This window comes from Vespa mandarinia, chromosome 2 (genome assembly GCF_050613455.1).
Source record: "Vespa mandarinia isolate Hongniang chromosome 2, ASM5061345v1, whole genome shotgun sequence".
NCBI classification, from domain to species: domain Eukaryota; kingdom Metazoa; phylum Arthropoda; class Insecta; order Hymenoptera; family Vespidae; genus Vespa; species Vespa mandarinia.
The window spans coordinates 2944755-2957384 of record NC_140811.1 but is presented as its reverse complement, the minus strand read 5'-3'; the positions used below and the strand labels follow the sequence as shown (position 1 = coordinate 2957384).

The 12630-nt window shown below is 28.0% G+C and overlaps 1 protein-coding gene across 1 annotated transcript in view; it reads right to left on the bottom strand.

The window, feature by feature from the left end:
- The window catches only part of LOC118439796 (uncharacterized), a 36504-nt gene that overhangs the window by 7856 nt on the left and 16018 nt on the right, over nucleotides 1-12630 (bottom strand). The window lies entirely within an intron of this gene.

Genomic DNA, 12630 nt, shown 5'->3' with positions numbered 1-12630 from the left:
TGTAAAAAAAAAAAAAAGACCCGCACAAAAAAAAAAACAAAAAGAAACCTTTTCTTCTCGATTCAATGAAACGATGGAAGGATTTCCAGAAGAAAATACGTCGTAAATTAACGCCGATCCTTCGTCCACTTTTCACCGGCATTTCTGTCTTCACGTTTGATGAACTCGAACGGAATCTTTACCGAGTCCAACGTAGACGTAGACGAAGACGAAGACGACGACAATGACAACAACGACGAAACGTGATTCATATTAATCGTAAGTAGAAGTACTTATGGCTCAGGTAGCACGGCTAATATATAACGCAATTCCATGTTTGGTATACATATCGACAGGAAGGAAACGCATTCTTTAATAAATACCAATACCAACGTCCAGAATATGTTTATGTGTGACACGTACAACGTATATCTCTACATATATGTATATCCTTGATGTTCATCGTTCATAAAGAATATTTATCACTTGATCCTATATATACATAAACATATATTATATATGTATATATATGCATATATAAATTTAATGTATTTTATATATATATATGTGTGTGTGTATATAGAATGTTCGAGGAAGAAAAGATGCGAATATATTTTTATTGTTAAGTACTGGATTGTGCTAAAAGTTTCTAGTTGGGTCAGAAAAATCCGTAGATGGGGGAGATTTTTTTTTCTTTTTCCTTTCTTTTTTTTTTTATATCAATTTTAAAGGAAAAAAATTTTTTTCGTATATTTTTTAGATTATTTTCTTTTTTTTATTTGTCAAATTGTACAATGCACAATTATTATTTATTTATTATCAATGTATTGTATACATATAATATTTATTATATATATTTATTTTTTTATTCTGTATATATACATATATATTAATTAATTATATATATATAAATATATATTAAATTTGCGAAACGTAGATAGAAATAATAGTTGCATATTTACTTGCTAAATGCATCGATTTAAATATTATACATGTACCCGCACATACCATAGCTCATCTTACGTAACTTGCATTCAGCCGGCTAATCATGCTTGGTATGCACGATCGATGACTCTTCGTTGAATAAAAAAAGAGAGAAAGATTGAGTGTATGAGGAAGAGAGAGAGAGAGAGAGAGAGAGAGAGAGAGAGAGAGAGAGAGAGAAGAAAATAGAGAGGTGGATTAGGAAGTAGAGGAGAAAGAGGAGTAGGACGAGGAGGAGTGGGGAGAAAAAAAAAAGTTGAAAAGATGAACGCCTACAGGAATTTTCTTCGAGGAATGTCTGTGTTGTTTCTTATTTTCTTTCTCTCTCTCTCTCTCTTTCTCTGTCTTTTTATGGTCATCGCAATAGAAAAGGTACGCGATAGAACGAACGGGCGTGTGAGATCGATTACAATAGAAATTGTTTAGAATGAGGATGGCAGTAGCAACATACAGGTGGGTCGTTCGACTATCAATTATTGCGAAAATATATAGATATATACTGTACTATCTACTGTTAAAGTTAGTTAAATAATGTTGATGATTAAATAATAAGAATTAAAATGAAACGAATTGAGACGTAAGCATATTAAAAAAAAAAAGAAGAAAAAAATGGAAGAAAAAGGAAAAAAATTTCATTTACGAGTTAATTAGGATTAATTATAAATGATTAGGTGAATATCGATCTCTTATGAATCGTTGATTTTGTAATAATTGGAAATATTTAATATATATATATATATATATATATATATATATATATATATATAACCAAAAAATCTCCATATTTATAACAATTAATAATTTATATTAAGTAAAAATTATTTTGTTCGTTATTCGTTCGAAAAAGATTTTTCTTTATATATAAACTAAACATTCAAATTTTATATATAATTTAATAATGTATAGAAATTAAATGTATTATTAATTATATACTTTTTATAAAAGTAAAATTATATATATATATATATATATATATATATATATATATAAATTTTTATACCCACATGAAAAATAAAAATAATTAGATTAAATATGTTAATTTAATGAAACTTTTCTATGCATACACAAAAATTAAATGACAAACATTGTTAACAAATATTATCACTGCGTGCGTTGCATGTGATGTCATAGAGGAAAAAGAAAAGAAAAAAAAAAAAAAAAAAAAAAAAAAAAAGGAAGATAAAAAAATGAACTCTGTTTATTCTCAATCCTTACGATCATTATTACCAGACGTTCTCACGAGGTCTGCCTGTCACGCGTGCATCGATGACATACTCCAAGAGTAAACAAGCAAAAGTCTCCAAGTGCATGCGTCTTATTACTTTTTAAAGAGTGCACCGTCCCCGATGCAGCTGCATCTTTTTTTTTTTTCAAACTCAACGATGATTTCAAATATTATATAATGAATAAATAAATAAATAAATAAACAAATAAATATATATATATATATATATATATACATGCATGTAAATTTTAAATAGAAAGAGAACGAAATTAATAGCGTTTCCCATATTTTCGTTAGCACGTGTGATTCTTGTTAATTAGCCTGGCGTATTAATTAAGCACAGAAACAACTACGTGTCTTCTCTTTCGAAACGAACATCTGAACAAGTTGGAAGAAAAAAAAAAAGAAAGAAAAATAGAAGGAAAGAAAGAAAGAAAGAAAGAAAGAAAGAAAGAAAAAAAAATTAAAAGAAATATTGATTTCTCTTTCTGAATATTAAATGTACTCGTTAAATATACAAAAATTAGTTCTAATGATAATCCGACACAATATTAAATGCATTGCAACGTACGATTTGTCCCAATAAACAGAGAATAAGTAAGAAGAAATAGAAAAAAAAGAAAAAAAAAAAAAACGAAGAAAGAAAGAAAAATAAAAATTCTATGAATAATTTCTTCTTTTTTTCTCGTAATATTCACATTCGTTTATGTCGCGCGATTAATTTGAACGATAACGCGATGCAATTTAAAACGATGAATACCGAATCGTTAATGTAGAAAAAGAAAAAAAAAAAGAAAAAAAAAAAAAAAAAGAAAAAAAAAATGAAATAGAAGAATCACTATGAATCACTGTTCCTTTTTTTCCCCTCTTCTATGAACGTTCACACAAGCTCGAGTTATGCAATTAATTCGAGGGATAAAAATTATGTAATTTAAAATGCATTTTCGATTCGTTAATTGAGAGGTGTGGGAGGGCAGGGACGTGGGGTAAGAGAAAAAAAAAAGTATCTTTAACAAAATCACGAGAGTCTTGATTGACTCTGGCAAGAGGAACGACGGAATCATAACAAATGTGAGTATATAGTATTCTTGTTAGGATGATACTAATGCAAACGTAGAACTATGAATACAACGATAACCGGTGTAGCTGGTTTGAAACGCATCTTGCAAATGCATCGCATGCAATAAGTCGAGGAATGCGGGTTTCACGATATGCCGAAAAAAGAACGTTCCTTTTTTTTCTCCCTTTTCTTTCATGTGCCTTCGAATTAAAGGGGAGGAAAGAAAAAAAAACAAAGAATAAAAAAGAAGTAGAGAAAAATAAGGGAATAGAAAAATAATACAAAAAGAGAATTAGAACGAAAGGCGAAGATACGAAGTGTGTAAACAAATATATATGCTCACTGAATCCGTAAGTGAAAGTGCTTGAAGAGTAAGAGTTACACAACGCATATCGATGAGAAGAGTACATTTATACTGATTATGATCCACATGGATTTAACACGTTTGATTTGAGAAGATCTTTCATCGAGATCTAAGTGTATGAAGACGTTTAAAACTGTAAAGAAAATTATTAATAAAAAGAAGAAGAAAAAAAGAAAATTATAAGAGCAATGCGTAACTAATTATTCTCATCATAATTTATACTCATAATCGAAATATGTCTTGATTATGATCCACATGGATTTAGAACGTTGGATCTTAAAGGAACTTTTCATCATCATGATCTAGGAAGATAAAGTTGCATGAAGAAAAAAGCGATATATAATTAATCTGATAATTTTGCAACCATAACCGAATTATATACGATTATTATACATCAAGGATTTAACATGATAGATCTAAGACATTTCACTAAGATCATTAAAAGATAAAATCATTTCAAATTTTATATATAGAATTAATTAATCTCATAATTTGCTATAATAATCGAATTATTTCTGATTATAATCCATCTGATTATGATGGATGTATTTAGCACGTTGTATCTAGGAAGATCCTTTTTCATCGAGATCTAGGAAGATAAAGTAATTTGAAGTTATATAAAAACGAAAAAAAAAAAAAAAGAAAAGAAAGAAAAAAGTAATATATAATTATTCTCATAATATGCAACTATTATCGAAACATGTCTGATTATGATCCACATGGATTTAACAAGTCGGATTTAAGAAATCTTTCATCGAGATCTAACAAGATAAAATCTTTTAAAATTATATATATATATATATATATATATATATATATATACATATATATATATATATACATATATATATATAAAAGGAAGTAAAAACAGCAATATATAATTATTCTCAACGTTTGCAAACTATAATCGAAATATGTCTGATTATGATTCACATTAATTTACCACATCTAGAAGAATCTAAGATCATCCACTAATCTAAAATCTTTCACAGAAAGATAATATTGTTATATATTATAAAATATAAATTGTAATAAATATATATATATATATATATATATATAAAATACATAAGTAATATTTACATCATTTATAATGATAATCAAATTGTTTTATATCTCAATCAAATACGTAGATAAATCTTATCCATTGTGACATATTAACACAAAAAAAAAAAAAAAAAAAAAAAAAAAAAAATAAATAAAATAAAAAAAAAAAAGAATAAAAAAAAGAGAAAAAAAATCGATCGATCGATTAATGTTATCGAGTAAAGTCGTACGATCAGTTGGGATGAAGAAATATTTACTACGCCTTTGAAGTGGACGCCAATGGGCGCATACCATGGGCGCCAAGGTGAGCTGGCTCGTTCCCTCTTCTCTCTCTCTCTATCTTTCTCTCTCTCTCTCTCTTTCTCTCTTTCTCTCTCTCTCTCTTTCTTTCTGCACCTCTTCTTCATCGTCATGAGCTTCGAGCCGTGATTGGACCCCACCACCACCATCATCATTATCATTATCATTATCATTATCATTATCATCATCCTCGTCATCATCATCATCATCATCATAATCATCATCATCATCATCATCATCATCATCATCATCATCCTCGTCATCACAGGCTCCGATGTTTAAGCTTGTAGGCCCATCCTTCTTCTTATCCGAATCTGTGGTGAGGTGATCTGCTTTTCGTTTCGAAGGATGAAACACATTGGTAAAAGAGGATGAACATGTTCTTGGTCTTGTATGTATATATATATATATATATATATATATATATATATATATATGTATGCTATATATACACATACACACATTTTGTGTATTACATGATATGTATGTACACGTATGTGTGCGTACACGTATACTTATGTCTGTATAGAATTATCTAAAGATTCTACATCATCCTTGACGATATCGTATGTGTATGAGAGAAAGAAAGAAAGAAAGAAGGAAAGAAAGAGAGAGGGAGAGATTATTTTCTTTTCGTTCTATATGGTACCCAAGAGAAACCATGGTATCGATCGTTTGAATATTCATGGGATAACTAAATCCGGTATATTCCTCCTTGGTTTTCTTAACTTTTATAAGTAAATACCAAATTCATTCTTCCTTTTATTTGAATTTCTTTGCTCTGTTTAATAAGATAGATAGATAGATAGAGAGAGAGAGAGAGAGAGAGAGAGAGAGAGAGAGAGAGACTTCGAGATTTCTATTTTTTTTTCTTTTTTTTTTTTTTGGGACGATTAATCTCTCATCATATCAATGAATGAAAAGATTAATAAAGTATCTTTTTATTTTCTTTTTTCCTTTTCTTTTCACTTTTGTTTTTTGCTTTCGTAAAAATCGATTATCGAAAATGTAAAGAAACGATAAAGAGCGGGAGAAGAGATTCTTTAAGTTGGAACGAATATGTTGGATCGTTTTGTAAATCCTTTTTTTCTTTTTCTTTCTTTCTTTCTCTTTTTTCGTTCACAATAAATTTCAGATATTTCAAATGAGGTATCTCTCTTCTTTCTTTTTTGGTAATATAAAAATTAAATTAACTTTTTTTCCTTATAAGAATTGATTAATTATCGAAAATCGATACGTTGAAATTAATTAAAGAGATAAAAATGAAGTCTCTTTTTCACATCGTTAGATTATTTTTTTTGTATATATATATATATTTTAGTAGAATAAAGTTAAAGTATTTTTTACTTATAAGAATTAATTAATTATCGAAAATCGATAAGTCTAATCAAATTTAAAGAGACAGAGTCTCTCTCTCTCTTTCTCTCTTCTTCTCTCATTAAGTTAGAAGGATAGTTGAACTGTTTATAGCAAATGGTAACGCGACGAGGTCGACTGCCGTAAAGATAAGTGCCTTTTGAGAAAGGCGATCCGCGAGAGAGGAGATCCGCAGGTGGAAGGAGACGCGTTCAGAAGAATCTTGTTTGTAAGAGTTCTCATTCGAATCCTTTAGTAGAAAGAAGAGAAAGAAGAGAAAGAAGTGAAAGAAAGAGAGAGAAAGAGAGAAAGAGAGAGAAAGAGATATGAGAAAGAGATGAAAAATGCCTAAGGATAATGCGAGTCGAAGAGAGAAATACAGAAAAGTTTAGCTCCGATGGATCCGTAGAAATCACGATAAATACGATGCGATCTACGACGTTACGAGGAAGAACCAGTTCTTAACTGTAAGTAAGTACGTAACCAAGCTACGGACACCTTAATGCAATTGACATTATCTCTCGAAATTCAATTTCTTTTTATTTTGTATTTTTTTTTATTTAATTACTTATTTTTTTTTTATTTTTTTTTTATTTTTTTTTTTATTTTTTTTATAATTTCGTAAATTAAAGTAAATACAAAAAAAAGTAAATACAAATGACAACTTACATTATTTTCTTATTTTTTTTTTTTGTAAATATTTATTTATATTTTTATATTTTTATATTTTAATTAAATTGATAATTAAGTTGAATAATAAATTTCATTATATTTATAGAATTTGATGGACGATTAAATTAAACGATAAAGTTCTATATTACGCAACAGTTGGAAAGATAATTAAGTTAAATAAATAAATTTCATTATCTCGTATAATAGTTGAAAAGAAAATTATTATCAGTTAAGTTGAATTTTTAAGTTATGGTAGATAAGGAAAAAAAAAAAAAAAAAAAAAAAAGAAAAATCTTTTTTCCCATTTCTATTTACTCATTCATTTATTTTATTATAAATAAAATTAATTTTATACAGCAATGATTGATTATTTAAAATTAAAAATAAAAGTTTTTAATACGATCACACACGTATTGTATCTAAATAAAATTGTACGCGTAGTTATAGAAAGGATTATTATTTATTTGTTTATTTATACAGATTCAATTTTATTTAAAATTTGATTAATTATTTTTTTAATACCAGTAGAAATAATTTATTCAGAATTTTTTATTTTTTATTTATTTATTTATTTTGTTTTTGTTTTTTTTTTTTTTTTTGATTAAACAAATTGATCGTTGGTTCATGTCTACTCGTGTTTTGATATATATTATATATGGACATAGTATTAAATTATTACAAAATTTAAATATGTATATTTTTATCATTTGTTTTAATCATAGATCATTATCTACGAAATTGGTCTGCAAAATTTTTCAAATCGTCGTTCGCCATTAACCGTGCGAGTTCATCAGTGTGTATCAAACGTTGCAGGTTGCATGTGATTCGTGATTCGATTGCCGATCTATTGATTTATCTTCGTTTTTATATCGACCTTGATGAATTTCAAGTTCTCTATTTGAATTTCGATTACGTGCATAATGATAATTAAAAATAATAACGATAAAAAAAAAAAAAAAAAAAAAAAAAAAATCGTCACTATAATTACAATTGTTTCTTGAGATCAATAGATTCGATTAATTCGTTCTAAAATAATTTAATCAGAATTTTTTCATAGAATTAGTCGAACAACTAACGATTTATAAACAAGTAGAGACTTCTTTCCTCGATCCGTGAATTAATGCGTGAAAGCTATGTGTACGATAAAATCGTCCGATCTCACCGATAATAATCGGAACGTAACAATTTTATACCTATATATATATATATATATATATATATATATATATATATATATATATATAATAGTATGAAAAAAAATATTATATTATACTATATTAAAAGTTAATTATTAATAATGAAAAATTTAATACTTAAGAATCACTTATAATAACTGAGATACAATGACGTAAAAAATAATAATAAAAATAAAATAATATTATCGACATATACACGTAAATACTTAATCTATATACTACGACTTTATGTATGTACTTATGTACAATTAAAAGACTTTTGGAAAAATACATTATAATCTTCCCTCTTATGACTCGTTAGAAACGTACACGCATAATCGATAGATTACATTGAAGGATTTACCGTGAGTTCGCTTCAAATACCTTGACATAATCAGTGCATTTACGACAAAGACGACATTGACAATGAGTCATTCTATCTCAAATGCTTATACTATACCAAGCTGAGAATTATATCTTTTATTCGTATTTCAATAGATAATCGAGCCAACGACGAAAAGTTTCTATTTTTACAATCCTTTTTATACCTTAACAAGACTTCCATCTGTATACGTAAGAAACCTCAATGTCATTTGCAATGATTATTCCAATTCGTAATGTCTCGTTAGGTATAATTATTGCATTCTAAATGTTTCTCTCTTTTTTTTTGCTTCTTTTTTCTTTTTACCTTTTTTTTTTTTTTTTTTTTTTTTTTCTTTATTTTAAGAATCGACTTATCATTATCTTTTAGTGATACGTTTTTTCTTCACGATCATCTTCAATTTAATTCCATCTAGTTTGCGAATTAGATCGGGAGGATCTATCTTATAAGAGATGAGAAGAATGAGAACAAGATCTCGATTTGAGATTTCACTAAGATAATTATCGAAAATCATGAACAAGATAAACTGGAAAAGTCGAACGTTTCGTTCATGAAAGGCAATGACACTTTCTTCGTTATATACATGGTGTTCTAAATTATTATTAATTCGAACGAATATGTATAATATAAATATTGTCATTAAACAAAATAAATCATTTTTCTTTCGTTTTTTCTTTAAATATTTCTTCAAGAGAAAAAAGAAAGAAAAAAAAAAGACCTTTACAATTCAAAAACTTCATATCATTATAATACTAAATGATATTATTGATAAAAACGTGACAACCGGTATACACAAAATATCTCTGTCTCTCTCTCTCTCTCTCTCTCTCTCTCTTTTTTTTCCTTTCTTTCTATAAAAATTCAAATTCGTTACGATGAAACTTGACGGACACTTTCTTGATTGTATAAAAGATAATCTAAATTATTATTAATCAGAAGAAATCTAATATATAAAAATCATTTCTCTTTTTTTCTTTTTTTGTTAATTTTTAAAACATTGAAAAAGAATATTTATATTTACTTATAATATTAAATGAAATTATTTTCTTTCTTGATAAAAACATGACACCGAGTACATACAATCTCTCCACGTGTACATTTCTTTCTCCTTTTTCTCACTATGCAACTAGAGTGCACATAATCTCTCCATATATTAAATGATACAAACTAATTAAGTTCCTTTCCTTTTCTTTATTTTTTTTTTTTTTTCTTAAAAATATTAAAAAAAAATTTTTTTAAACTCTGTGTGTAACATCTACATCATTAATAATTTTAATTTTTTTTCTTCTCTACATAAAATCATTCGATTAAAAACGTGACACCCAGTACACCCAATCTCGGCACATGAACATCTCTCTCTCTCTCTCTCTCTCCTCCCCCTCCCCCCCCCTCTCTCTCTCACTTTATCTGCGCAACATAACATGCTTCCAGATCTCGATGGAAATCCTGTTTAGCCTAGCGCATCGTCGCGTGAATTACGAGAAGAAACTCGAGCGGTGGTTACACCGGCGCTCCCACCAGAGAGCCAGAGATAGACAGACATTTTTTTCACACTCGAGCGAGCTGGTATTTAGGTGCTATTTAGAAGATTCTCCACGTTATAAGAACCTTATTAATGTTGTCCTTCTACAAGGACGACTAGAAATCGTACGAGAGATTAAAGGATATCTAAGAAATTTTTGATGGTAGGAAGAAACGAAGGAAAAGAAGAAAAAAAAGAAAAACAAAAAAGAAAAAAAGAAAAACAAAAAAAAAGAAAATAACCAACGAACAAAAAGAAAGAAGATGAGAAAGAAGAGGAATGAAAGAACTGATAAAAAATTCGGACAATCGATAAGATTGTTCCTTATCGATTACGTCGGTCGAGATGTAGGCCAATCGTCATGCTCGATCGATTCCGAACAACAGTCCAAACGACTCGCGATGAATATTTTTGTCGAATTGCATCTCTCTCTGATTGTCTCATTCAGAAAAAAAAAAGGATATAAAACAAAATTTTTGTTGACGAAAAAAAAAAAAAAAGGTAATGCGCACGCGTCCAACGATACGATTCGACATTCGACGCACGAAATGCCTTTTAATTTTTTGAGCACGGATTTGACCTTTTGTTCTTACGTTTTCTCTTCGAATGTTCACGCAGCACGTCAGCGACATTTTATTTATGGACAATGCCGTATCATCGACCATGAACGGATCACGTTCGTTGATTTTTCGCGACGTCAATCGCACGATTTTCATTTTCTGATATATGCATATATATATATATATATATTTATATATACACAAACACATTTGCTTTAAAATATCTTTTATATGATCATTAAGTTTTTTTTCGTTTTATCAAATTTTCTCTCTCTCTCTCTCTCTCTCTCTCTCTATTTTGTTTTATTTTTAATATATATAAACTTATATATACACACAATATCGGTGGAAACATTCACCGAGGGACGCCATGTGCCACCTTCCGTCTTAGGCTCCAAACGACGATATAAATTTATATTATATAATAAATTCAATTTAATATCTAGTAGTTGGTATATATTTTTTATTTCTATATTTGCGAATATATATATATATATATGTATGTATAAAATCGAATTTAGACGGTGTATTTTTCGCTTAGTCATTAGCATGAAAATTTATAATGAATAATTGATTTATTTTAATGATGATCATCAGTAAAGTGTATAACGCTTTGAATAGTTTCATAGATCCAATATATGTTAATGACATATGCATATATAAGGATGAATAAATCATAAGTGATAGAGGCGCGTAATATATTATTGGTAGAAAAAAGAAAAAGAAAGAAAAAAAGAAAGAAAGAAAAAAAGAGAAGAAAAAAGATAGGGAGAAAAAAAGAAGAAGAAAACGAACGAAACAAATATAGAATCGATCATGCAAAAAGATACATATTCGAAAAGTGAACGCATCCATTCCCCACGTTCATTGGTCAAGGTCATCAACGTGAGGATCATCGAAAGTCACTTGGTATTCCAACTAACTCGATACGTCTATCTCGATCTCCAGAAAAGATTTCCTCGACGTCCTCGATTCACAAAGGATTTGGCATAGATCCAAAAGATCGATCGATCCATCGACCGATCTAACGATTTGTCTATTTTGAAACTGGTTCATGATTATCAACTCAATTTCATTTTTTGTCTGTTCTTTTTTTTCTTCTTTTTTTTTTGTTTCTTTTTTTTTATTATTTTTTTTCTCGAAAGATAATCTTCTTTATAAAAGTCAAATAAAATAATGAATAAGTTACAAGTTCAATTTAATTTCTACCGATGACACATATCATTAAATAAATGTCAAGTAGTACAGATCAGATGGCAATGTAATAGTTCAATTGATAGATCTAGACAATAATAATAAGAATGATCAATGGTTATGAATCAAAAGTTATGTTTCATCTTCCTTCTTATTCATCGTCATGAGTGAACAGTCATGCTATTCCCCAACAACAGAAATATAATACTATATGCATACACACACACACACACACACACATACAGAGAATAGATCAAAAATTCCTAGACAAATCAAACTATTTCCTATAGACAATTTTAAAAATTCAATTACACATTTTCGACATTTTTTTTTCGTAAATTCTTTTCCTTTTTCCTTTGAAATTAACTTATCTACAATACAAGATCATTCAAAAATTTTTCGTGAAAGAGTAATTATCGATTATTAAAGTCATTATAAAATTACTTTCGGTCGGTCCTATGTATCAAAAAATATGAATTATTTTGTTAAACATGACGATAGTAATGACCAAGAGAACACACAACTTTCGAATGATACATATATATATATATATATATATATATATATATATATATATATCTTATACTTTCTACGTTGTACTACGATTGACCTTGGTTAACTTAAAAGGCCATAACTCGATCTTTACTTCAACTATACCAGAAGAAAAGGAAAGGAAAGGAAAAGGTTCTTAACCTCTCGAAGGAAATATTCGAGCCAATCATATCAAAACATAAGTTTTCTTGTTCGTTTTATGATTAGTTACATATATCATTGTCGATCATTGTTATAATCTCGTTTATTCTAGAAATA